The sequence below is a fragment of the Podarcis erhardii genome (genome assembly GCF_964252035.2).
Source record: "Podarcis erhardii genome assembly, chromosome: 1".
NCBI lineage: Eukaryota > Metazoa > Chordata > Lepidosauria > Squamata > Lacertidae > Podarcis > Podarcis erhardii.
In genome coordinates this window covers 18,889,546-18,916,860 of record NC_138497.1, presented here as the reverse complement: position 1 = coordinate 18,916,860, position 27,315 = coordinate 18,889,546, and the positions used below count along the sequence as shown (strand labels likewise).

The following is a 27,315-nucleotide window of genomic DNA, read 5'->3' as shown; positions in this document are numbered from 1 at the left end:
TATCTCATTTGCAGCAGATTAAGTAGGAGAAAGGGAGGGGAAATCCACGAATATCTGGCAGTTCTGATTATGGGCTTGTTTTCCCTCACCATCTCCCACAGTGATTTAATGGGAGACATTAAAAGGAGGGCTTGCTTTACAGAGAGCCTGAATTACAGATGATTTTGTTAAATTAATTTTAGTCTTACTGAGCCCAAAGTAAGTTTTATTGATTCTTAACTGAATACATTTAAGCCAAACCATAAAAACCTCAAGCTCAGAGGAAGAAATATTACACGTGAGTGTCCAAGCAATATTTTATCCACTCCTATTAAAGTAAACAAGCAAGAAAACAAGAGTTATTACTACCATATGAAAACTCAGAAGGTGCCGATAGTGGTCATGGATGCTCAAGTCCAGACCATGTTGCACTTGCAACTTGTGCCCCAACAGAAGTGAATCGCCAAGGAAGTGTTGCAGATATTAATATTGTGCAGTTTGAAGCAACTGGATGCATGAAAACTGACTCAAGACCTGTAAGTTAAATTGAAACTTTGCTTGTAGAACTTTCCTCAAAACGTAACAGAAAAAAGAAGCTGTTCAACAGATACACCCAAACAGTTTCATAAGGCCTATGCCAGTCCAAGGCTCAGCACCTTCTTAGAAACAAAATAACCAGAGCTGACAAACATAGTTCTCTTTCACACAGGCTCCATTTTGCCTGCATTCCAGCCCCCAGGCTGTGTGCTCCGGGAGAGCCATTTTCATGCCCTTACTCCATGGAGCCTGGGAACAAAGAACCAATGGCAACTCCCTTCAAAATGGTGATTTGCCATTCAATACCTCTCATAAAGGGACATCCTAGGTGGCGCTGTGGCCTAAACCACTGAGCCTCTTGGGCTTGCTGATCAGAAGGTTGGTGGTTTGAATCCCCACAACGCGGTGAGCTCCCGTTGCTCGGTCCCTGCTCCTGCCAACCTAGCAGTTCAAAAGCACGCCAAAAATGCAAGTAGATAAATAGGTACCACTCCGGTGGGAAGGTAAACGGCGTTTCCGTGCGCTGCTCTGGTTTCGCCAGAAGCGGCTTAGTCATGCTGGCCACATGACCCAGAAAAACTGTCTGCGGACAAATGCTGGCTCCCTCAGCCTGTAAAGGGAGATGAGTTCCGCAACCCCACAGTCATCCACGACTGGACTTAACTGTCAGGGGTCCTTTACCTTTACCTTTTTACCTCTCATAAAATCTAAGGTTAAACACTCACATGTAAGCTAGCAGAAAACAACAAGAGTTTATTATGAATTCAGTTAGAGCTCAGAGAGCCCATTCTTGACTTCAGTATAGCCCCATGGAAAATCCCCATCTTAAAGCTTTTCACCAAACACACAGCCATTCCTATGTCAGTGTCAATTAAACTATTATACTCAACAGGAAGGAGGTTTAAGAACAACAGCCAAGGAAGTTGCCATGCCTGCCCCCTAGCATGTGCGACTTGAGGAGGTCACCTTCCTTTGCTACATGGGAGATATTGCTGGAAACCTCTTGCCCCACCCACCTGCCTGGGACCCTTATAAGATGCCGCTTAAGTATTCATGTATTTTCTGAACATTTTTTGTAGAGAATATTCTTTGCTTTGGAACACAGATGTGTTTGGTTTTTAATACTGATGAAAGGTTTTGAATTTGTATCATCTGTGTTCTCGGTAGTGGCGCCCACCCTGTGAAGTGCCCTCCCATCAGATGTCAAGGAGATAAATAACTATACAACTTTTAGAAGACATCTAAAGGCAGCCCTGTATAGGGAAGTTTTTAATGGCTGATGTTTTATTATGCTGTTATATTTGTTGGAAGATGCCTAGAGTGGCTGGGTCAACCTAGCCAGATGGGTAGGGTACTGTTGTTGTTGTTGTTGTTGTTGTTGTTGTCATCGTTGTCGTTGTCGTCATACCTTGGAAGTCGAACGGAATCCATTCCGGAAGTCCGTTCGACTTCCAAAACGTTCGAAAACCAAATTGTGGCTTCTGATTGGCTTCAGGAAGTTCCTGCAGCCAATCAGAAGCTGCAGAAGCCCCGTCGGACGTTCAGGTTCCAAAAGAACGTTCACAAACTGGAACAATCACTTCTGGGTTTGCGGCGTTCGGGAGCCAAAACATCCAAGTTCCAGGGCATTCAGGATCCAAGGTATGACTGTATGATGATGATGATGATGATATTTTTGCATTATTGTATTTGTATGCATCTTTTTATTCTTGAGAGCCACCTTGAGAACTTTCTCAGCTGAAAAGTGGCATAAAAATTAGTTACATAACATAATGGTAGGGCTGGTCCCGTCTGCTCCCAAACATATTCCAGGCTGGCCAGGCTACTGCTTGAAGTGTAAGAACATGCAGGGTGCTGAGCTACCACTTGAACTACATCATCTGTATACGAGCAAGAAATGTCACAGTCTCTAAAACATCTGGATCCCTCTCCACTTTTACTATGCTGTTGTTTGCTTAGTGTGCTTTAGTCAGTACTAGCTTGATATGGTATGGCAAGGCACCGATTCAAAAAGGCTCCAGGTTTGGGATGAGCATCCTGGTCAGTACAAAAATAGCCTTGCAGTGCATGAACCTGGCCCTTGGGTGTTCCAAGGGTTACATAAGAATCTTCCTGTGAAGTTTAGTGGACTAGGTGACTGGATCAAACCTAATTCGGCAGAGTGCAACATTTCCTAAATCAGGCAATGCTTAAAACAAGCCAGATGAGGTGCAATACTTTTGGGGGTCAAAATATGACAGCATCTTTAGGCTTGAGTTGTCTGCATACCTCATTTGACTTTGTTTAAATGCGCTGAAATGTTCCCAGTTTTCCCCCCAACTTAACCTGAGACCCAAAGACCAGTCCGAATAGGTTACTCATGCAACACTTCTGAAAGGTGCTGGGGCTCTCGCAATAATTCTTTATTTGTGGCCATTCATAGCAACACATAAAAATGAAGTGGGTTTTTATGATACCATTAGAACACATTTATATGGAGCCCACCCTTCTGTTCTGCTTGCACTAATTTTTCATCATCATCTTCTGTGTCGGAAAGGTAAAGAAAGATTATGTCTCCCTGTAGATTCCAACGAGAGCAATACACTTTCTGCACTGCACTTAAGGAAAAGTACAAAGGTGGTTTCTTAGTACTGGTCCTGGAAAGAAATGGAAGTCCGCTGTTGTGTGCAGCCCAAAAACAATGGGTGAGTGATCAATAAAATATCAAGTGTGCTTCAACTAAGTTTAACTAAGTGCTGTGCTTTGGGGCAAATACAGTGCTATTTTTCTAGAAAAAGAGGTGCCAGAACTCACCATGGACACCTCCCTTGTTCTCTTATAATGGCAATAGCGCCCACCAAAGAGGTGCTGGAACTGAGTACCATTGAGTTCTGGCTGGGGGAAAATCCACATATCTCCTAACTCAACCAGAAGAAGCTGTCTCTTTCCCAACCATAAGTTTTGCTGTGGTGTACCAAACCATGAAGAACTGGAGCTCTCATGTGCGTGGATATTACACATTTTGGGCAACTTTCTTGAGAAGTAACTGGAGTAGGAGGGGGGACCTGGTTGGTTTGGTGAGATGATGAAGCAGGGAACTTGAGTCGAGAAGCAGAATGAACCACCTCACCTGAGGCATACCTGCTCAAAGCATCCATGCAGAGAAATCTCACACCACCCTAAATCTAAATATTTTAATATCCCTTTGATTAAACACAGCTGCAGTTGTGATTACAAATATAGGGAATCTACATGAGAAGGAAGAACTTACATCTCACTCTCTTGGCTTACCAAATATGTGTGAGGCATGTGCGGTGTAGCTTTACATTGTCATTATTCTACAATCATTAATATATCTATTATTTTGTGTGTGTGTGTGTGTGAGAGAGAGAGAGAGAGAGAGAGAGAGAGAGAGAGCGCAGAAGAGGAAAGAAACAATTTAGAAAAGTTTTCTTCAATGAATTGCATTTTGAGTCTCACAATGAATTATCCAGGGAGATGGAAAATGCATTCAAAATCACTATAATATTTTCAAGGGTACTAGTCTTGTTTCTTTACAGTAGATCAGTGTTTCCCAACCTTGTGCCTCCAGCTGTTTTTGAACTACAATTCCCATCATCCCTTCCACTGGTCTTGCTAGTCAGGGATGATGGGAGTTGTAGTTCAAAAACAGCTGGAGGCACAAGGTTGGGAAACACTGCAGTAGATGCCAAGAATGTGAAATAAAAGGGGAATGGGAGTGGGGAGCGGGGAGCAAAATACCACCGTAGTAAGTAATTACACAATGTAATGGAATTTCAGTTTGCAACTTCCAGGGGTAGGCCGTTTTATAGGGCTGTAATCGGGGCAATCTGTATATTAACTCTTTCCCTTGTTAAGTACTGCTGCTGTCATTTCAAATATAAACACTAGCTAGCAGCTATCCGGAAGGCTTGCTATAAATCAAGCCTTCACTGAGGGGTGTGTGCATGTGTGTGTGTAGGGGGAAGCAGGAGGGGGGAACCTCTGTTATTTGTGTCCTAATGGGTCAAAGAGAAAAGATGCCCTCTCTGAAAGCTGGAGACCAGCTTCCCCTTTCATTGATCGAGGTTTCGACTCTGGGTGCTTGAGTTTATGACAAAGGAGTTCACAACGCCACTGTCAGGAAGTCGATAGTGTGATAGATACCCTATGCAGTTGGTCCCTTCTCAAGCACTTTAACCACGCTTTTCCTCTGACAGTTATTACTGCTGCAATAAATTCTTCAGTAAAACAAATAGGCTCTCAGTAAATGTATTAGTTCAGGCACTCTGTTTTACTTAATATAACTGCGGGTCTTAAACAGGTAAGTACCCTAGTAAATAGACCAATATATTTAGGTGGAGGGAATTGTGGGTGGGTGGGTGTCTGTATCTCTACTTTTTACAGTAAGTTATCTAAAATTAGGCAACTCTAGCAGTTACAGGTTGGCGTTTTAAAATCCAAAATAACTGACAGTATATGCATTCTTTTCCCTCTCTTTCCCTTTTTTTTTTTTAAAGGAAAATTGTGCATTTAACACCAGTCGGTTTCTTATAACCACCTCTCAGCCAATTCTGACCTAATGTTTGGCACTTGTTGGATGTGATCCTATAACATGCATTAATAATAATTTTATTCTTTATACCCCGCCCATCTGGCTGGGTTTCCCATTCACATGGAAAAGTTTGGAACTGGTTGCATAACTTTCCAAGAACAGTTGAACAGTTCCATTAGTGGGAACCTTGAATTGCACTGGGCTCTGCAAAATGCCCCCCCCCCGAGAAGTTATGTGGGTCGCCAGTCCCATGGGAACATTTTCATGTGCGTGAGCATGCAAAGGGGCTGCTGAATTTGAGACACACGGGCCACTGCCATGCGCAGCTGAACAGCAAGGCCTCTTGTGGGTTGTTCTTTCCCCCCTTCCATTTTGGGATTAGAAAGAAAACACAGTGGTGTTTAAGGATCACAAAATATATTTTAATTTAATATGATGCTTTGTAAAAGAAACTGAAAGTGGCACACTTAAGTGACATTGATATAACACAATAAAAATGGGTCAGATTATAGGGCTGACAAAATTTGAATTTGTTTTCATTTTAATGAGAAACTACTCAATACACACTTCTCAATCCAGCACATACCAAAATACAATTTTCTTTTGAGATTCACAGTTTTCTGAATATTGCGATACAGATCTCCACCCAAACAATATATGCCAAAATTGCACTATTAATGGTGTTTTCAACTGGCTATCTCTTTTATCCACTCTTACCTCATTGTATTTATATTGTTTACTTGCTTTTTCTTATGGATTACATATTCTTGTGGATTGTGAACTGATGTCAGCTACCTGGAACATTTTATTTCTGAAAATTTGGGGTTTAAATGCAGAAAATAAAAACATGACAAACTTTGTTTTCATGTTTTTAAAGCTTTACAGACCACTTCAGACTGAGATTTATACTTCAGAGCCTAAGTGTGAGACTGTGCTACAATAGTGTTTTGTGTGAATAGACCCTCTATTTATCAGATGAGTGCCAGTGCACAATGAACGCTACACACGCACGCACGCACGCACGCACGCACGCCACTTATCTGCACTAAGCAAGGCTGCAGTCTTGAGTTCGATTCAAGAATCCATCTGTGTTCACTCTCAGAAGCACTACTGGTGTGGAGTTATTCCAGGCTGCATTGTTTTGGGTTACAGAAATATTATTTGTATTTGTTGGTGCGTGGAGACTTGTAAACCACAACATAGCAACATGAGAAGCTGCCTTAAAACAAGCCAGATCACTGGTCTACCTCTCTCAGTACCTTCCACACCACCTAGTAGCAGCTCTCGTAAGATTTCAGGCTGGGTTCTCTTACCTGGAGATGCTGGGGTTTGAATTTAGGACCATCTGCGTGTATAGGAGATTGTCTACCACTGAGCTATGGTGTTCTGCAGAGGTCAGGCCACTGTCTCAAGAAACTTACCAAGAAAAATTCAACACAGGAGAGACAACAAATGAAGGGGCGGAACATAGGTGGGGAAATAGGGCAAAAATGTGCATTTATTTCACTTACATCAGGGCATGGCCAAACTTGGCCCTCCAAATGTTTTGGGACTACAATTCCCATCATCCCTGACCACTGGTCCTGTTAGCTAGGGATGATGGGAGTTGTAGTCCCAAAACATCTGCAGGGCCAAGTTTGGCCATGCCTGACTTACATATATACAGGTTCCATTCAGTCTGGTAAAGGAACTAAGGGGGTGACATAAGCTTCTTAGAATGGGAAGGTTTTGAGGAATGATTTGAATGAAGTAAAAAAAGAATGTGATCACACTTCCTTCCAGAGCAGAACTTGCAGGAAGTGACTGTATAGACGTGACCAGTCTTCTTCTTCTAGGGGAAAAAAGGGGTTTTGGCACTCATACTCACGGTAAACTTTTAAAGTAGTGGGACATTCGTAGGAAGGTTAGAAATGACCACCTCTCCGAGAAAAGAAGAAGAGCTGGCAGGTACCTAGTGTGACTGGAAATGCATTTGACTCCTTAAGGGGGGTGGGATTGGAGAGCAGATTGCCATAGCAATGCCCTGCATGGCCTTAGTGGGGAGACAGTGAGGAAAACCACCTGCCTGTTCAGAACAAAACCACTGCCCCATCTTTCCTCTCTGCGTCCCCTTTGTCAAGAAGATTTCAAAAATACGACAGAAGCTTCTGGTGCAAAGCGTTTATATATCCATGTAGATTTGCAGTGGTACCTCAGGTTAGGGACGTTTCAGGTTACAGATGCTTCAGGTTACAGACTCCGCTAACCCAGAAATAGTACCTCGGGTTAAGAACTTTGCTTCAGGATGAGAACAGAAATTGTGCGGTGGTGGCATGGCAGCAGCGGGAGGCCCCATTAGCTAAAGTGGTACCTCAGTTAAGAACAGTTTCAGGTTAAGAATGGACCTCCAGAATGAACTAAGTTCTTAACCCGAGGTTCCACTGTATAGATATGCATACAGATGCACACATTGTTAACTGCCCTGGCATCACTTTAAGAGAAGGGCATTTCCCCCTCACGGTCTCCCTCCAGTAATGCTTCCTCTACACCCCAAGCCTCTTTGCCACTCTGGGAGGATGTCTTGAGACATCTATCCTTCAAGATTAAATGCATACCTTCTGAGTGGCAGTTGCCACAATTGAAGTAAGCATTTACTGCCAGTGCTCAGCCATGCAGCTAACTGCTCTGTAGTTGACGGGAGCCTCTCGAGGTGCCGGACCCTCATGGGGGAACACTGATAATTTTGTTCTACCCTGCAGGCATGCATTTTCTGGATGCACTGTGTGGAAACATTGCAGAGTCCACGCTGAGAGAGCTGCACCTGCTCCTCAGCGCTTCTCATGGCAAAAAAAGAAGCAGCATTAAGAGGGCAGGGGTGGGGGTGGGGAGAGAGATAAGGACTCGCCTGGCCTTCAGTAGGCCAGTTATCATAAGCAGCAAATCTCTGGGACGTCTGCAAAATCCCATTAGGCCAGCGAGTAGGGAGTGAACTTAAGCGAAACAGAGAAATGGAGACACGGAAATTAAAAACTCCGGCAGCCAAAGCCAATGGAAACTTGTTTCCTAGCGCAAGTTTAGCTCCTAATGCTGCTAAAATCAAAAGGGCGCATCTCACACTGCGTCAGCGTTAGGACTATAGGCAACTGGCTACTCTTTATCTGGTGCAACACAGAAGCCAAGGGCCTCATGCTCTGATTATTTGGAGCCAGGAAGGAGAAGCTGCGGCCCTCCTCATGTTGTTTAGACTCCAGTTTCCATCAGCCCCAGCCAGCATGGCCAGTGAGGGCACCATGTTGGCTCCCCATGTCCTAATGTATAGATTTCATCCAGTGGATTAAAATGAAAGATCCTGTCCCTGTCACATTCTCCGAAGGGGCACAACCACTTTTAAAGCTTTATCACCTACACCGTTTTTGCCTGACCAAATGTGGCTGTGGCAAAGCGCTCACTTGAACAGCCTGCCAAGGGCACTATAGGCGAGTCTCAACTCATGCTGGGGTTATGTTCTGGGGTTAGTGCATAAAGCCAAAATTGTGCATAGTCAACACACATTGGGTTCAATGGTGGGTGGGATTGTCAAAGTCTTTCCCCCAGACACCTGCCCTCTTTCCCCCTTTCATTTTTTATTTTTACCAAACACATAAACCTGAATGCACACAAGCTGAATGTGCATAAGTTGTGTGTGTCACCTGTACTGCGGAAATGTCTTAGAAGGATTGATAGTCCACAAAACATCCCTAAACACTCACTACATCTTAAATGACCTAGATCCACTCCATATTGATCTCCCAACTGCTGGACTACATACCCTCCAACATTCCTCAGATGAAAATAGGGACATTTTTCATCTCCCCCCACAACTGACCCTCCTTGGCCCCCGTTTTTTGGTGTCCCCCCTCCCCAGAGCATTTCCTACCAGAAGAAGGGTGAGTGCCGCCACCACACAAATACGGGGCACAGTATGCACTGCTTCTACCATCCTGACAAACCCCCTTAATCCCAGTTTTATTTTATTTTATTATTTGGTAGATTTATGAAAAGAAAAACACACACAAATAAATAAGTTTGGGAAAGATTTGGTAAGATCAGGCATGGATGCACGAAACATTTTTAAAGAAAACAACCAAGGCTATTTGCATTCCTCTCTGCTTCCCCTTTCTTCCCACCCAGGATGGCCCTGCCCCCTGCCTGCCCCTCAGAGCCAACGTGCCACATGGGGCTGGGCCTATGTGGCAGCAGTCTCTCCTCCTCCTTGCCCACTCTCTAGCAGTTGCTACAAGCCCCCTGAGGGAGGAGGCCAGCAGCAGAGGCCCTAAACTGCCTCAGTCCAGTATACCTGAAGGAGCATCTCCACCCGCATCGTTCTGCCCGGACGCTGAGGTCCAGCGCCGAGGGCCTTCTGGTGGTTCCCTCATTGCGAGAAGCAAAGCTACAGGGAATCAGGCAGAGGGTCTTCTTGGTGGTGGTGCCCGCCCTGTGGAACGCCCTCCCATCAGATGTCAAAGAGATAAACAACTACCTGACATTTAGAAGACATCTGAAGGCAGGCCTTTTCAGGGAAGTTTTTAACGTGTGACATTTTTATGTATTTTTAATCTTTGTTGGAAGCCACCCAGAGTGGCTGGGGAAACCCAGCCAGATGGGTGGGGTACAAATAGTATATTATTATTATTATTATTATTATTATTATTATTATTATTATTATTATTATTATATGATCCCACAGAGCAGCAGCAGCAGCTACTATCCTCACCTGAGACAAGCTCTGGCTCATCCTCCTCCCCAAGCTCAGTGCTGGCAGTGCTGGTGGGGAGAATAGGGACATTCCAGGATCAAATCAGAGGGCAGGATGGCTTTTGTAATTTTGTAAAACCAGGGATGAGATTACTAAATAGGCCATAAAAGTCGCCCAAAGATAGGAGCCTCAAGACCCCCTAACACTCAGGGCCGGTCCTATCATTTGACAAGGTGGGTTAACCTGCTCCAACAGCAGGTGTTATTGGGCAGTGGTGGCAGGTTCTGGCTGTTGTTCCTGAGCTACTTAGTCGCTGTGTGACACCTGACCTCTCCTGGGCTTGCTTTGTCTGTCTTGATAAACTTCTTTGTAGCATGTCTAGAACTTCAAAAGAAGGAGGGTTATCAAGAGCCTGGTTATGACAGGCCATGTTAAATTTCTGGGAGACCTTTTTTTTCCCCTCCTTGATGTGTTTTGAGTTGTTCAGTCCTCCCCTAGCGACACACAGGCCTGTGGTGGGTCCCCATTTGATGCTTTGCTATGGGAATTTGATCTACTTAATGTTCTCCACAAGATTCTGACTGGCTGCTAACTTTCTTCCCGAATTGTGATTCATTTCTCCCTATATCTTATCTGTTATTAAAAAGGCACCACAGCTGGTTTGACTGCTAAATGAATAATTGTGGGAAAATCCCCCAAGCGACAGGGAATAACCCCAACATGGAAGACCTCCTAGGCTTAGTAGTATAGAGTGGTATAGCTTTCACTAGTATAGGAAAATCTTCACTCAGCAGGGAACAGACAAATGAGGGAACCAGCATATAAATAAGGCAACACCAATGGCTATAAATAATTTTGAGGGAAGGGGATGAGATAAAATACAACAAATGAGTGTTGGCTTTCTTGCTGAGACATTGCTCTGTTTTAGTTAGTTGGTTGGGTTTTTAATATATATATATATATATATATATATATATATATATATATATACTGCTTAATGCAATAAAACTTTCTAAGTGGTTTACATGGAACATAATCAAAAGAAAAGTCAATGTCAATTCAAGCAAATTCAATAGAAATCTTGTAAAAACCAGAACGAAAAAATTGTATATCACAAATAAAACTGAGCAATGTATAAAGCAAATAATTAGAAATTAAGGGTCAGGGAAGTATTTCGTTCAATTATACTTTTAAAACTGGGGTTCAAAGCTCATTACTGTTCCCACCTCATGAGCTTCTTGAAAGCAAGAACTCCAGGGGGTGGGTGCTACCACCAAGAAGGCCTGATTTCACAACTTCACCAACTGACAATTCACTGGTCTTGGAAAAACCAGTTGGTTCTCCCTGAAAGAACATAAATGTTGGATGGTTTTGACCTGGGAAAGGTGTGTCTGTAGGGACCCTAGCTCCAAGTTATTTAGGACTTTAAACATCAGCAACAAAACCTTGAATTGAGCTCAGGAGCTAAGAGATCTTTCTACACCAGAGTAATATGTGTAAAGCCAGGTGTCCCCCTAAATACCTAGCAGTTGCACACCCTGCAGCTTCCATACCAAGCACAGTGACAACAGCTTCCTTAAACAAGTATGAAATTTCTTCGCATCTAAACAGTCATAGGATCTACCTTCCTTCCACAGTAATTATGATGTCAACTTGGATATATGCTTGATGGGTAGGGCTACCACAAGATGTTTGGCTGCCTGAGGAAAATAATGTAAGAACGTAAGTCCCCCATGATATTCTCGTGAAGAAGCTGGTCAAAATGAGGGTTGAACGAGGTAACTGTTAGGTGTATTTGTAGCTGGTTGACTGACCGAACCTGGAATACTCATTATTGGTTTCCTGGAATGGTTATCCTGGAAAAAAGTGCTTCCTTTCATTGATTCTGAATCCCACAATATTTAGCCAACAACACATAGTGCTGTCCTCCAACGCCGTGCTGGCACTCCTCCTCCTCCTGCAGCATCAGATGCCTGAGGCAGCTACTTCACTCTGCCTAATGGTAGGGCTGGCCCTGTTGGTAGCTCTCTTGCATCAAAGAACATGTATTCTCAGTGAACATATCTGTGCATCATTCCCTTTGCATTCATACAGTATACACCAAACTGCAACCAAACAACAGGGAAGAATCAGTACTATATTATGCCCCCATTAATGTTCCCTATTTTTCCCTGTCTGCCTAACTTCTTACCAAGGGCCAATAATCCATCCCGACCATCTCAGGAGAAATGGAGGAATGTTGTAGATCACCTCTCATACATTAACTCAGTCATTTCCTTTAATTAATTATCCTTCAGAGCCTTCTCTGTTTAGTTAGTGGCTATCAGCACCAAACGCCGGACTCCTCTTTTTTAAACCATACTGGACACATATTCGCAAAACATATCTTTTCAATTAGACTAACCCTGAGCTTCAAAGAAACAGGAAACCACTCTCGACCTCAAACCAATCCAGACACAGGAAACCAGGGACAGACAGAACAGCCTGCAGCTTCATTTGCAGGAGTCAGAACAGAAAACCGGAGACCTTGCAGAATGGTGGCAATGTCCTCCCCCCACTGCCCTGGTTACACTATGCTACACAGCATTTGTGACTGTGTGTGTAACTGGCTAACATAAACAATCAAATATCAGAGATGGCAAGGGAACAGCTTCAGTGGTCTATTTTGCAGCAAGCTACTTAGATTTAAACTAACTTGGCCAGCTGAACTGCAGAGGCACTAAATATAAACTTCAGTCTAAGTGTATTGGTTTAATTGGGACACACACACACACACACACACACACACACACCACAAGATATATGTGCACAGCATTATTACAGTTTTCAGTCAGTTCCCATGAGGTACCCCAAAGCAATTTACAATATATTAAAAAGCATATATAAAACAGCCCCGTACACAAAAACAATTGAAGCAATTACATATATAAAAACTGTGTTTGTGTGTGTGTGTTTGTTTTGAAACAACAACAGCACATCTATAAAATCAATTCACATCTAATAGAGATACCAACTGGGAGAAAGATTTCAGTTTAGAAGACTAAAGGCCTTATAGGATGGCATCAGCAGGATTCCCTCTCCTGCAGAACAAGGTGATCAACTGAGTGAGTAGAGAATGAGTTGACCATTTAGGTATCCTGGTCCCAAGATGCATGCGGCTTTGTCTGTGTCTTGAACCTAAAAGGCTTTGTCTGTGCCTTGAACAAAAGGATGGTGATATTCTGTGAACATGAAATCTGGATATGGGAGTAACCTGTCAGATGCAGGTTACTTCCATATAAAAGATGCTGAAGAAGACTCCAGGTGCTCCACAGATGGGCTCCCCAACTTTCCCTGCCTCCTGGAAAGCCTACGGTAGAATCCCATAATGTAATGTTTTCCCCTGTAGTACCAGATCTGCCCATGTATCTTAGAAACACGAACGCATTCTGCAGGCATGTTTGCAGACAAAACTATGTGGGGAATCCTTGCTGGAGATGATTGCATGCTACAGACAGTATTGGAATGGATGCAATTACTCTGTAAATACCAATATTGCCTTGTTTATTTGGGGAAATATGGAAGCACCAACAATTGCCAATCTTAATTAATGCAAATGTGTATTTACACAAAATGGCAGGCAATAAGTAAAATGGCTTTGCAGCTGCACAGAAACAGAAAACAGAGAGATGGTTAGTTGTTGCACGTTAAACGGGCTACTCGAAAAACCCACACCGCGTGGACCTTAAGCTTAAACAGAGAGATAGAGAAAGGTGGAGGGGTGGCTTTATGTGGAGTGAAGAGGGGCATTAACCAGGCGCAAGAACAGTGGAGGTCTAGACACACTGAGGGGGGGAGTTCAAGTGCAAATGAGAGGGCTTGGAGTAACCTGAGATATCAGGGACAGCAAGATTAGGGAAATGCCGGGGAAGAGACAAGAAGAAGGAGCACAGTGCAAATAATTACCTGTCCCAAGGAAAGAAGGGGCAAAGATGGGGTTTCCTGAGTTGCATCGTAACCTGCAGGTGCAAGGTCATGGCTGAATCTGAGCTTTCTTCAACACCGGTTCAAAACTGAGTGTTGGGTCCTTTCAGCAGGCACAAACATTTAGTTGCCTTTTCTCTTCTGAGGGGAAGCCCAGCAGGCTCAGGCTGCTGACTGAAGGCAGGCGAGTCTTCCTGGGTCAGCCCTTATCTAAGGCCACTGACAAACCTGAGTTCCTTTGAACCCCGCCAATAAGACTCAAAAATAAGTGGGGAGGAGGGTGTGTCCTTTGGGGATAACACTGGATTGTGGTCCTTGCCGGGGCCCTGCCTAATCAGAGAGAAAAACAACAGAGGTGGCTAAGGAACTGAGATGAGGGAAGAGTAAGATGAGGGAAGAGTTGTTTAGTCATTTAGACGTGTCCGACTCTTCATGACCCATGGACCAGAGCACACCAGGCACTCCTGTCTTCCACTGCCTCCCACAGTTTGGTCAAACTCATGTTCGTAGCTTCAAGAACACTGTCCAACCATCTTGTCCTCTGTCGTCTCCTTCTCCTTGTGCCCTCCATCTTTCCCAACATCAGGGTCTTTTCCAGGGAGTCTTCTCTTCTCATGAGGTGGCCAAAGTATTGGAGCCTCAGCTTCAGGATCTGTCCTTCCAGTGAGCACTCAGGGCTGATTTCCTTAAGAATGGATACGTTTGATCTTCTTGCAGTCCATGGGACTCTCAAGAGTCTCCTCCAGCACCATAATAAGAAACTACCTAGGCTGAAAAAGTAGGAGGGCTCCCACAGTCTTCCAAAATGTCAGAGCAGGCTTGAAGGGGACTTAAAAATTCCCCTGTTATAGCAGCTTCCATGGTTCTTTGCAATGGTGTAGGACTCATTGACAAGAGCAGAGCCAAAATGTAAACATGAGGTAGTAGCCAATTAGCGTGTCACGTCAGCATGAGGATTTCCTCTTGTGGAATGATCTCCTCAGATCTGCACTGGAGGGTTGGAGGAAGCGCTAAAACAGATTTGAAGGAATGAATGTGTTAAATGAATGAATGTGTATCCAGGGAGAGGTCCTGACAGTGCTTTTTTTCCAAAAAAATGTTTTGGGGGGGTACTCTCATTTTGACTCAAGAAATCACCATTTTATAGTTCATATTAGGAAAAACAAATACAGTAAATGGACAAAAGTACAAAGATTCACAAAATGTTTAGGGGTATGCGTACCCCCAGAAAAAAGCACTGGGTCCCAAATTTGGGGTGGGGGTGAACACACACCCTCAGGCCACCTCCACGCTTAATTAAGTTAATTAAGTTAAGTGTCATATCCCAGCAAACATGAGAATTTCACACAAAAACCTGTCCCCCTCCATTTACATAGTTTTGGGGTGAGATTTCTTTTTGACCCTGTATACAGAAAATGGGTGGGAAGACATGACCAAAGTTATCAACAAAACATAATCTCAAGATTCTACTTGATGTGCCACTTGGAGATTTGCATGAATCAAGTTGATAGGGGTATATTCAAAGTAACAGCAAAGCTGAATTCCTCACCAATACAACGAAAATATCACTGACTCCAAGAGTATGCCCCCATACTGAACATCAAAGGTGGGGGAGTCTACCCCCTTGAGAAATGTTGCCCGTTTTTTACCACTAGAAACGGGTCTTCTTCATTGTGTTTCATCTGTGCCCCATTTGCTCAAAAGTTGTGTCCTGATTATTAGGAGCTGATCTAGTTTTCCTGATCCAGATTAGAAAAACAACAACTCGGCGCAGCAATCTATTTCTCCTGGTGTGCCCATTTGGTTGTATCTCTGAGCGCAAGAAGTTGCATTAAATTATTCATTTCTGCAGAATGAATATTAATTATGGTGTGAGAAATCCCAAACACATATGGTGACAGTGCTGGTTAGACCTGCCTCCTGCTATGCCATAGAGATTCATATTTGGAGGCACTATATTCTTTCCATGCCAAGACCACCTATGGTTTTCAAGATAGCTGAAAATTAACATTTTCAGCTTGCGCTCTTCTTCCAGCTTTAGGATGAGTCGTCTGCTGTCATCTTGTAACTTTTTGTGATAGAATGAATGTTAACAGCCTATCGGCGTAATATGTTTCTATAATGTATTGGCTGACAGCTCTTTCCTTCATTTACCTTTACACAATTGCCGCATGGAGGGCTTGTTCTAGGAGGTGTGGAATGGGAGCAGGAAAAACGGACATGAATGAGAAGGAATACATTACAATCTCAACTTGATTTCTTTTCTTCCAGAAATACAGATAGACTTTTTTTCTTTTCTTTTTTGCCTTTGGCTGATTTAAAACAACAACAACAACAACAACAACAGGGGCTAAACAGATGTGGAGTGATTTTTATCTCCTTCCTTACCCTGCATTTTTTTTTTAAAGAATGTATGCATACATTCACAGATTGTGTGTGTTTGTACAGTCAGACCAGGACTGGGGACACCCAGATTGAAATATCTGTTCAGCTATGACACTCACAAGGTGACCTTGGAATAAGCTCAATTTCAGCCCAGTCTACCACACAAAGTTGTGAGGATAAAAAGGTGGGCACCCACACTGTCCCAAACTCCTTGGAGGAAGGACAGGATAGGTATATGGTATATAATAAATAATAGCTTCTCTCATTTTAATCAGCTGAGGCCAGAGCTCTTGCTTGCAGTGTCCACAGAGCTTGCAAAGGCTACATTTACTTAATTTCATGTTGTTGAAATGATCTAATTTCAGGGGAGTATATTGACCCACCCACTATTTTATGGCTTAACTACCGTATTTTTCGCTCTATAAGACGCACCAGACTATAAGATGCACCTAGTTCTTGGAGGAGGAAAACAAGAAAAAAAAATATTCTGAATCCCAGAAGCCAGAACAGCAAGAGGGATCGCTGCACAGCTGTTCTGGCTTCTGGGATAGCCGCGTGAAGCCTCTTCAGGGCAGCGGGATGAAGGCTCCCCCTGCCCTGAAGAGGCTTCGCACAGCTAAGCCAGAAGCTAGAACAGTGAGAGGGAGCGCTGCACAGTGATCCCTCTCGCTGTTCTGGCTTCTGGGATAGCTGCGCAGCCTGCATTCACTCCATAAGACGCACACACATTTCCCCTTACTTTTTAGGAGGGAATAAGTGCATCTTATAGAGTGAAAAATACGGTATATGTGGGTTGTTGTTTTTTAAAAAATAATATTGAAAAGAGAAAAGTGCCAAACTTAACATCCCCATTCTCCTCTGCCCTTTACTCAACCTGAAGGCATAGTTCAGATCTAAATAATAGTCAAGTTCTTATGACCACTGAAGTGGAGAGAATCCAAAGGTTGCTGATGTAAAATAATATAAAAATTTTAAAATTTGATGTTTTAGTATGCTTTTATATGTGTTGGAAGCTGCTCAGAGTGGCTGAAGCAATCCAGCCAGATGGGCGGGTTATAAAAAAATAAAATAAAATAATTATTTATTAATATTATTAAAGGAAGACGCTAACATAGCCAGATATTACAGTATGTGGCAGGTACAGTTAGTCCTGTGGAGTCTTTGTTTGCATGCTGGATTCTACCTCTTTTGTGGTTTTGTTTGATACTTCCCAACTTTGCCTTTAACTTTGCCAGTAACTTTGCCAGATGTGGATGGGTAGTTTTGGTTTGGTTTTGCTGTGCTGTCTTTCTGGATGTTCTGCTAAGCAACGCAGAGCTGTATGGATGGTGCGGAACAGAATTTTAAACTAACAGAATAAAACAAATCTACGCAAGGTGTATTTCTTCCCAGAGCCGTTGCTTTAATCTTGAGGGCTGACGTTGGCTCACAGAATATGCATTACAAGGGCTCAGATGAACTGTAACACACACGCATCGCCCCCGCCGACAGCAAGTAGCCCAGTTTCCTAAGTCAGAGCCCCAGATTCGGCAAGCAGCAGCCCCAGCAGGTAGGGATGCTAAGCTGAGAGGTAGCGATCATCCTAATGACCAAGCACTGCAGGGAAATGCCAAACTAAGTACCCAGCTGTCATGGAAAAGACAAAGTTCCCTCCCTGGCCGCCTCCTTCGTTTCCTTTCGCTCAGCCTTCAGTGGAGGTAACACTGACCAATGCCCAGCCCATCAAGAGACTTGGGGGCCGCTAGACTCTGTTGCAAAAGACAAATTCCTGAGGGCCGTGTTGCAAAAGAATAACAACCTATAATTTGCTCTGTTAGTATTTTGTCAGCCAAATAGCAAGCAGTGTGTGCAGGCTGTTTCTAATTCCACTGTCAGCAGGTTGTGGCTAGCAATCAGACTCAAAAAATACCAGGCCCTCTGCTTCTCACTGTACTTACCCATATCATTAGAATCCGCGGAAGGGGAATGAATGAACTCGCAGCAGAAGTTGCAAAGGTGGGAATCTTTTGTTTCACTGTCCTGCTCTCGTGGCTCAGATTTACACTGGTGGTGTTTTACTGCTAATGAAATCACAGCATCTGAGCACCGGAATGGACCCAATAGGTCATCTAAGGACCCTTGTAAAGGGTGACTTTCCCTCACAAGGGTCAGACACTGTGATGCACTGTTGCCTAACACCTGTAAGCAACATAGGCACTGTGCCAATCCTGGCAATGATCGCCGGTAGTCCAAAACAGAGCTTAGGAATTAAATTGTGTAGCATTTTCAAAGACTGCACTATTTCCGAATTAGAAGTCTGAACACGTCTGAATTTTTTTAAATTTTGAAAATCCTCTTTGAGGATCTTTTTCTTAAATTTCCAAAAAACCCTCAAAACATACCACTGCCTTGTGGGACATCTTTGGGCGAATAAGGAATAAACCTTATTGGATGACGCCTTCTATGCCTCATTCCAGCAACTCCTGCAGCCAAGCTGTTGCCAAATGTATTGCTCTGCTTTCCTTTGGACCACGTCAGTGAGGCCGAGGAGGGTCTTTTTATCTGGGCAGCCCAGGACCTCCCTTCACACTACCCAGGCTTGTGCCTGGGAGAGGTCACTTTGGTCCTGGTAACACAGGAAAAACAATGCCACGGACAGCAGTCGCAATTTTCCATTCTCTGCAACCACAGCAGGCACTGTGATTCTCCAGCGGTTTGACTCCACCCCAGAGGCTGACAGATGCCAACAGGAAACAAGAATGCTAAATATTGCCAACTACTTTTGCGCCTTGTTTGAGGGCTACACATTAGAACGTAAGAATAGCCTGGTGACTCAGGCCAGTGGCCTATTTAGTTCAGCATCCTGCCTCTGATAGCAGAGGCAGAGGGTAGCCACCATGGCTAGTAGCCATCAACAGCCATCTCCTCCCTAAATGAACTCCGTAAAGTTCAGAAAAAATGCTTTACCACTCAAATATGCTCATTGTGAAAACCGTGGGGTGGGCAGATGGTAGATTGGAACCTATTGGTAGATCTCTGGCTGATTTGGAGTAGATCAGCAAGCGTTTTGGACATCCAAGATGGAATCTACACACATATAAAAAAACTTTCTGAAAATGATTTTTTTTTTTAAAGGCGTTTGTAAAAATACATTGAATTTTCCATAAGGCTCATCTAATGTCACATTATATATTGCACTTAAAACATTTAATTTGCAGCTGTATACAGTGGTACCTCGGGTTAAGTACTTAATTCATTCTGGAGGTCCGTTCTTAACCTGAAACTGTTCTTAACCTGAAGCGCCACTTTAGCTAATGGGGCCTCCTGCTGCCGGAGCACGATTTCTGTTCTCATCCTGAAGCAAAGTTCTTAACCCGAGGTACTATTTCTGGAGCGTATGTAACCTGAAGCGTATGTAACCTGAAGCATATGTAACCCAATGTACCACTGTAGTGTGTTTAACAATAGCAACAGGAAAATGAAGCGAAGCTGCTGAAATGAAGAAGAAATGGCTAATCAGGAGTGGACTTCTGAGGGCAGGGTCTGTGGGCTCAGTTCTGGTTTAGAGAACAAATTCCCAGGCACAGAACATGCTCAGAGGTACCCTGTCCTTTCATGCTAGCCATATCTCTTCTGCACCTAGCCCTGGTTGGTAGACCTTGGGGGTCCTAGTTTTTAAACACACACACAAAGTAGATCTGACAAGACGGAAGTCTACCTGCCCTGGTAGGAACTGTAAAGAGACCACCGGGACATTGGAGAAGCAAAGAGAACCAACAGAGATTGCGCTAAAAAGGCAACAGGATAATTGTCATGAAATGAGAATGTGAAGGGGTGGTGGTGGAAGGCATTAAATTACGTCAAAAGGAAGAACCTCCAGGAATGTGATTTGCTGTGCTCTTGAATCGGACTTTCCACCAGCTCTTCAGTACTAGGATTACACTAAAGGCCATATTTCCACTCCTGAAATTCCTGGCCCACGTTTCTTCCCTGGCCAGGATTCCAGTAAGGCCGTCTGTTCCCTTTTGCAGCCAGTCCTCAACCAGGCTCAACTGGTTCAGCTATAAAGCAGCCTTGCCAGCTGGACATCATCATTTTCCTGTAAGTGTTCTTCGCAGGGTAGTGAACCACAAGCAGAGCAGTTGGGTTGCTGCCTCTTAAAGGGCCAGTGTTCCAGACAAGGCCCGTTTTAAATAATTGGTGCTATAAAATCAGCAGTCTTTCCCCATTCAGCTGATAATATTATTTTGCCCTCCTTTTATTACGACGACTATGCCAGAACATCACACTCTCCTAAATGCAGATGCAATCTGAAGTTATTTTTATTCCGTTTTATTTTTGGAAGAGCTTTTTGTTTCTTTGGTTTTTTTTTAGTGCTCACTTACCAACAGCCACTTTGTTGAAGAAAGAAAAAATGAGCACCAAAAATATTACGGCAATAATCTTAAAACATCATAATAGGGGCAGATTCAAAGTGGGAGCTGCCTTTAGCAAGAAAAAAAAAAGGGTTATAAAAAGCTTGCCTATGTTACATAACGCTGCATAATGTTTTATTTTCAGTCTCTTTCCTGTTAACTCTCCACACTGAATATGCCTTTTTCATTGCTACAGCCCTTGAAGCAGACTTGGTGGACATGGTTTTTGGAAATCATTTGAACTCCAACAGGGAAAGGAAAGAGGAAGGGTAGCCACAATCAGTGGTGTAGTGTAGGTTGCTGGTGCCCGGGGCAGGGCAAGCTTTGCACCTCCTTGGTGAACTAGGTGGCTCCCTCATGCACCGGAGCCCAGTGGCAGCCTCTCATCCTCTCTGCTGCTTTCACCGGACTGAAGCAGCCCCAGCCCCGAAGGCCCGGACTGGGCATGGCTTCCCTCCCCATAGCTCTGGCCTCGATGATGGAGCCTGCCATGGGGCACCTGGTTCCTCCCCCGCAATAAAGTGCCCAGGGGGGTGGCCCCTCCAGCCCCACCATGCTACGCCTCTGGCCACAATGGCTATGTTCTGCTTCTGCCATCTGAATACCAATTGCTGGGAATCACAAGTGGGAAGAGCCCTGTGGCACTCAGGGTCCTGCCTTGGGGTTTCCCACTGGCACCTGGTTGGTTCCTGTAAGAACAGGATGCTGGAATAGTTGAGTTATGGTCCAACTGGGTTCTCCTCATGTTCTTCTGTCAAGTGAGTGCCTAGCTCCATCTAATTTTAGCAGTGAGTTGCACTCCATAAGAGAAACCTGAGTGAGGGCTGACGCAGCAACGAGAGAATAGTTCCCCATCCAGTTATCCAGTCTGTGAAGGAAGGAAAGCTGCAAAGAAACTATAAGAAATAGCACTACATTGCTGCTGCTGTCAGGAGGTAGAGCAACTTATGGTTCAGTGGGGAAGGAAGCACTGCAAGCAGGGCCGTCTTTAGCAGATGCGGCGCCGGGTGCAAATATCCACCCACTGCCCCCAAATTACCATGGATAGTGTGGGGGTGGCTGTAGCTGCACACTGCCAGCCATCAGGGGGGCAACTCTCCCCAGTGCCGCTGCAGGAGAGCAATCCCTGCAGAGGCTTGGGAGTGAAGTCGAGCCCCTCCCAAACCTCCTCGGGAGAAGAGCGATCCCCGCAGAGGCTTGGGAGGCAAGCTGCACGCCTGCCAGTCTTATGGTTCGTGGGGTGCAGCTGGTGGGCGTGCAGGGAAAGGGGAGGCCGCCAGCAAAGCCGCGCAGCTCCCCCACTTGCTGGGGTGCCCCTGAGAGGCCGGCGCCCTGGCACAATGCACCACTAAGCCCTATGGGAAAGACGGCTCTGACTGGAAGAGAACTGAGGTAACGGGTAACCAGGTATTGTTGAACCACAGCTTTCATCACCTTTGGAGCTGATGGGTATTGAGAGTCCAACAATGTCCAGTTGTTGTTCCTTATCTTGAGAGACCAATGCTGGGTTAAAGTCTAGGACTGGCAGTCTGTGTGTCCACCTGCTTCCAGGCACTGGCAGGACATTGATGAGCAGTGCTATTTTCTCTTAAAAAATGTTTCGGGATACTCTCATTCTGGCTGCTCCCCCTCACATCCTTCCTCCCCCCAACCCCCAGTGAAGGGACTCAAGGTGGTGGCAGTGGCGCTGAGAGGATGGGAAGGCGACGGCAACGGTGGGGTTGGCTTGACTGAGGAGGGGTGCGCGCTCATCAGCTGGCTCTAGCCCAGCAAGAGGAGGAGGAGGAGCAACACTGTTGCCTCCACCACGGCCCCCCAGACTCCCTTCCCCAGGCATCGGCGGGGAGAATGATGGAGCAGCAGTCCGCACTGCTACTGCAGAGATAGCTTGCATGTCTATCTGTCGGTCGGCTGGGGCAACGCGTCCCCCCCAGAAAAAAAGCACTGCTGATGAGTGTGCACCAGGGGAAGAAGGGCTGGAGTCCGACTTAGGAGATGGGGGTCAATGATCTGTGGGGAACTGTATCAGCCAGGAGGTAAGAGTCAGAGGCAGCAGAAGCTTCAGAGCTGGAGAGTGTAGCACAGGATGGTTCAGAAGGAAGAGCCAGGGCAGTCCAGTTAAAGGCCAGGTGGTTCTCCACCCTCTCCTGAACCACTGTCTCCCGGAACCAGGAGTGGATTGAAAATAGATGAACAAACTTCCATGCAGGCTCAGTCTCCAGCTGCATGTGCACAGCCCATTGGGGGAAAGTACATAAACTGGTGGAGGGGTGTGGTCCAACTGTTGCTGCAACTGTTCCATTAAGCACAGACCTGGGAGTAGCTGCCTAGATGCTAGATTGGTGTGCATAGGTACCCAGAGCTGTAGAAACGAACGTAAGTGTTCTCTTTGACAATAGGAGTTAACTATCTGCCATGGGCATCTTTTTGGCTGTGGAGTGCCCTTGACACCTGCTGCCCTTTTATTTATTTCTTTTTTTGCAAATAAAGTGCGGGCACAAGCCCTGCAAGATACCATCTCCTTGCAATGCTACATGAAAGGCTACCCCTGGAACTTCCTATGATTTGGGGATGTGGGAATCCCAAAACAACACATTAAATAGAAGGGCACCAGCAGATGTTATAAAATGGAGGCCTGCTAAGGGATCTGCAACTAATAGAGAAGGAGTTGCCTGAATCTGTAGACCTATCCTAATCTATCTTTTCCTGCCTATTAGGCTGATAATGGGGGACTGCGAAACACAGTCATTATGCACTGTTGTCATTCTTGAGCCAGTTTTATGACCTGTGTCCGAGATGTAGCCTCATTCTCATTAGAAAGCCTAAAATGACCCATTAATCTTTTATGCTGTCTCAGATTGTCAAGGGCTTGTCTGTGGGATTTTTCTTTTCTTTCTTTTTTTAGCAGAGCTTTAAAATAGGCACAGTATAGATTAACAGTATCAGTGCAACCAGAATCACTCAGCAGGCCTGAGATTCTTTCTTTCTTTCTTTCTTTCTTTCTTTCTTTCTTTCTTTCTTTCTTTCTTTCCTTCCTTCTTTCTTTCTCTCTCTCTCTTTCTCTCTCTCTGTATTTCCTTCCTTCCTTCCTTCCTTCCTTCCTTCCTTCCTTCCTTCCTTCCTCACATAATTTATAATATATTCTGAATTAAATAAAAATAAGAACATATTGGGTTGGTTCTAGGATGCACTCCTACGGTTTGTAAGCTGTAAAGTAGATCTGCCATATAATAAGCACTTGGGAACAGTTTTACAGTATTAGTGGCTATGGTGCATTTTCCCAGTGAAAAGAAAATGGGAGTAGTGGTAAATTTTCCTATGGCAGATTGATTAATAGAGCCCCAAGAAAATTTCAAAAAGCTCTTGTATTGACTGATCCGGATAAATTGCCCAAAACAGAAATGCCCCAAGAACATTTTATAAAATGAGCTGTTTCGGTTAACTTTTCATTTAGCATACAAACAAATTATTGGAGATTAAGAGAGGTTGCCAGTGGTAAACCAGCAGTAGCAGCTGAATACTATTTGTTATATTTTCAAGTGCTTGGCTATATAAACTCATAATTTGAATGAGCTGGCTTAACCGTGGAAGATTTTATAGGAGGTTAATATAGAGATCCTCAAGTACAATAGCTGAATCTCAACCACATATTCAGGGGTGTAGTTGAAAATGTGGCAAGCACACAGAGAAGGTTAAGTGTTATGCACTGCTATCACACGTTTGTTTTTTTGGGGGGGGGGATTTGTAGGGATATAAAGCAAGAAATTGTAATGAGCCCTTGTACCCCAGGTGGTGCCATCTAATACCCCTGGCTCATAGACTTTTCAAGCAGACTCTGGAGATCTCCCAAACAATCTCTCTGAAGTAGATGACTGCGCAACAGAATGGCAAATGAAAATCCCAGCTTCACACATGAAAGCTATTGGCTGAAATTATCATCATAATCATCATATCATTTGAATGCCGCCTTTCCACAGTTAAAACAAGGCGGCTTACAATATATGAAAAGATTTACATAATTGCAAACATAGCAAAGTAGTCATTTGTTGTTATTGTCGTTTAGTCGTTTAGTCGGGTCTGACTCTTTGTGACCCCATGGACCAGAGCATGCCAGGCACTCCTGTCTTCCACTGCCTCCCACCGATGGTCAAACTCATGTTCGTAGCTTCAAGAACACTGTCCAACCATCTCATCCTCTGCCGTCCCCTTCTCCTTGTACCCTCCATTTTTCCCAACTTCAAGGTAACTTTTCCAGGGAGTAAAGTAGTCATAAAAATAAATAAAACACATCAAAAACTACATAACCAAACTGAACAATTTCCACATAAAAATAAAGATACAAAAAATTAGTATCAGTAACAACAAAAACTCCTGATGAAACCTTCCCCAAAATACCTCAGTCCTTGCTGGGCAGCAGCAGTTTTTATGAAGGCTGTCAGGCCCCGCCTGGGCCAGGTGGAGAGAGGCAGGAACGAGGCCATCTGGCTCCCAGCAGGAAAAAGATTATGGAGTAATCATCGTGCTTCTGGATCAAAAGCAAACCAGCCACTTGACCCAACCCCATGTTGTGCTTGCATCTCCTTGTCCCACGCCAGCCCAAAATCCATCCATTGCAGGGTAGGCATGTTCTGCATACAATCATGAAGGCTGAGAGATCCTTGGTCTGGACCAACTTTCCAGATTGGTGCCACAGTGACATATAAAGGAAGCGTAAACAAGAATTGGCAGAAAGGTTAAGGAAATGACTCAAAGCATGCATTTGCAAACCATAGCCTGTGTGATGGCAACAATACCGCTGTGCATTTCTACCACCATGAAATGCCTCCAAATTAATCAGCGCTGTGTATTTGTTTTAAAAAAGCATTCCAATGAAAAGCACGTCATCAGTGACTTTAAAAAATGTGTTTTTCCCCTTAAACAGAAGCATAAAAGAGACACTACCGCTAAGGCAACACTTTTAGTCATTCTGTCATATTATAATTACGCATGCTACAGCTTCCCAACATTCTGATGTTTCAAAGGTTCGTAGAATTTCTTAAAATAACCCTCCCCAAATGTGTGTCTACTTCATCCAACCAGTGGGTGGTGAAATCTCAACGTTGGTGCCACAGACCTGATCACCCAAGGTAGTTTGACCACCCACTTTTTTTACACAAGTTCTAGCAAGTTCTGCCTTGTAGCTGCTGCTCCAGGCTAGATTGCAGAGCTATTTATCTGTCATCACACCCAATAATTCCACTCTACTGGGGGAGTGCCTTTGCATAATTTCCCATCTGAGAATGGGTCTTCCCAACCTCATGCATTCCCCCTTCCTCTTCAAACTAGCAATATTACTCAAATGTCTAGGCATGTGGGAGTATTATTGCATGATGTGCAAGAGTACACCAATTTAAAGCACTTAACCAGAGAAAGTGTTTTTTATTGGTAAACACGGAGAGACGAAAGCATCAACAAATGCAGACAATTTTTTAAAAAAGAACTCAGAAGAGAAACATAATCCTAACCGCTTCATTCTGACATGATTCAAGTCTGCTGAGACAGCGCCAATGTTTTAGAAAGTTAGTAGGCTAAAAAAAAACAACCACCAACCTCACATCGACGTTATAATACTTGCATCTGGAATATGAAATGTGACAGACAGCATCTCCTCAAAATGGGTGAGTTCTTACACAAATACAATAGAAGAGAATCCCATTTTCAAAACTGAAGATTTGGGTGCATGTCTCCTTGGATAGGATCAAACCTATCCATTCTTAAGGAAATCAGCCCTGAGTGCTCACTGGAAGGACAGATCCTGAAGCTGAGGCTCCAATACTTTGGCCACCTCATGAGAAGAGAAGACTCCCTGGAAAAGACCCTGATGTTGAGAAAGATTGAGGGCACAAGGAGAAGGGGACGACAGAGGACGAGATGGTTGGACAGTGTTCTCGAAGTTACCAGCATGAGTTTGACTAAACTGCGGGAGGCAGTGGAAGACAGAAGTGCCTGGCGTGCTCTGGTCCATGGGGTCACGAAGAGTCGGACATGACTAAACGACTAAACAACAACAACTCCTTGGATAGAGAGGCTTAGTTTCTCCTGCAGATTTGGGTCCAGCCAACATATGGTGTAGGTACAAATCCAACTCAATGGTGTAACATTGGAAAATGTTGATCACTTGTCCTAGCTGGGCAGTTATCTTTCCACAAGGCCAGACACTGAAATCCAGCATTGCCTGAGCTCTGCAAGGGCAGCTTTCTCCCAACTGAAGTGCAGAGTGTTTGAGGACTGGGGCATTCAAAGGGAAACCAAAATGCTTGTTTACAAAGCTATTGTACTACCAACCTTACTGTATGTTTGTGAAACGTGGACCACTTATAAACGCCATCTCCAACTCCTCGAAAGATTCCATCAACAGTGTCTCCAAAAAAATTTACACATCACTTGGGAAGACAGGCAAACTAATAACAGTGTACTGGAAGAAACAAAGATCCCCAGGGTCAAAGCAATGATTCTTCAACATCAACTTCATTGGACTGGTCATGTTGTGCAGATGCCTGATCATCATCTTCCGAAGCAACTACACTATTCCAAACTTAAAAATGGAAAGTGTAATGCTGGTGGTCAACAAAAGAAGTTTAAAGACTGTCTCAAGGCAAATCTTTAAAAATGTAGTATAAACACCAACAACTGGGAAACACTGGGCTGCGAGTGCTCCAGTTGGAGAACAGCCTTTACCAAAGGTGTCATGGGCTTTGAAGATGCTCAGAATGAAAGGGAGAAACATGCCAAGAGGAAGGCATGATTGGCAAATCCACACCGTCATCAAC

The 27,315-nt window shown here is 44.3% G+C and overlaps 1 long non-coding RNA gene across 1 annotated transcript in view; it reads left to right on the top strand.

Moving 5' to 3' along the window:
• The first annotated feature begins 1,923 nt into the window (after positions 1–1,923).
• The window catches only part of LOC309345598, a 47,437-nt gene continuing 22,045 nt past the window's right edge, over positions 1,924–27,315 (top strand). Inside the window, exons 1-2 of the long non-coding RNA XR_014158320.1 lie at positions 1,924–2,157; positions 3,080–3,200. This is a non-coding gene — a long non-coding RNA (uncharacterized lncRNA). The remainder of the gene's footprint in view (positions 2,158–3,079; positions 3,201–27,315) is intronic.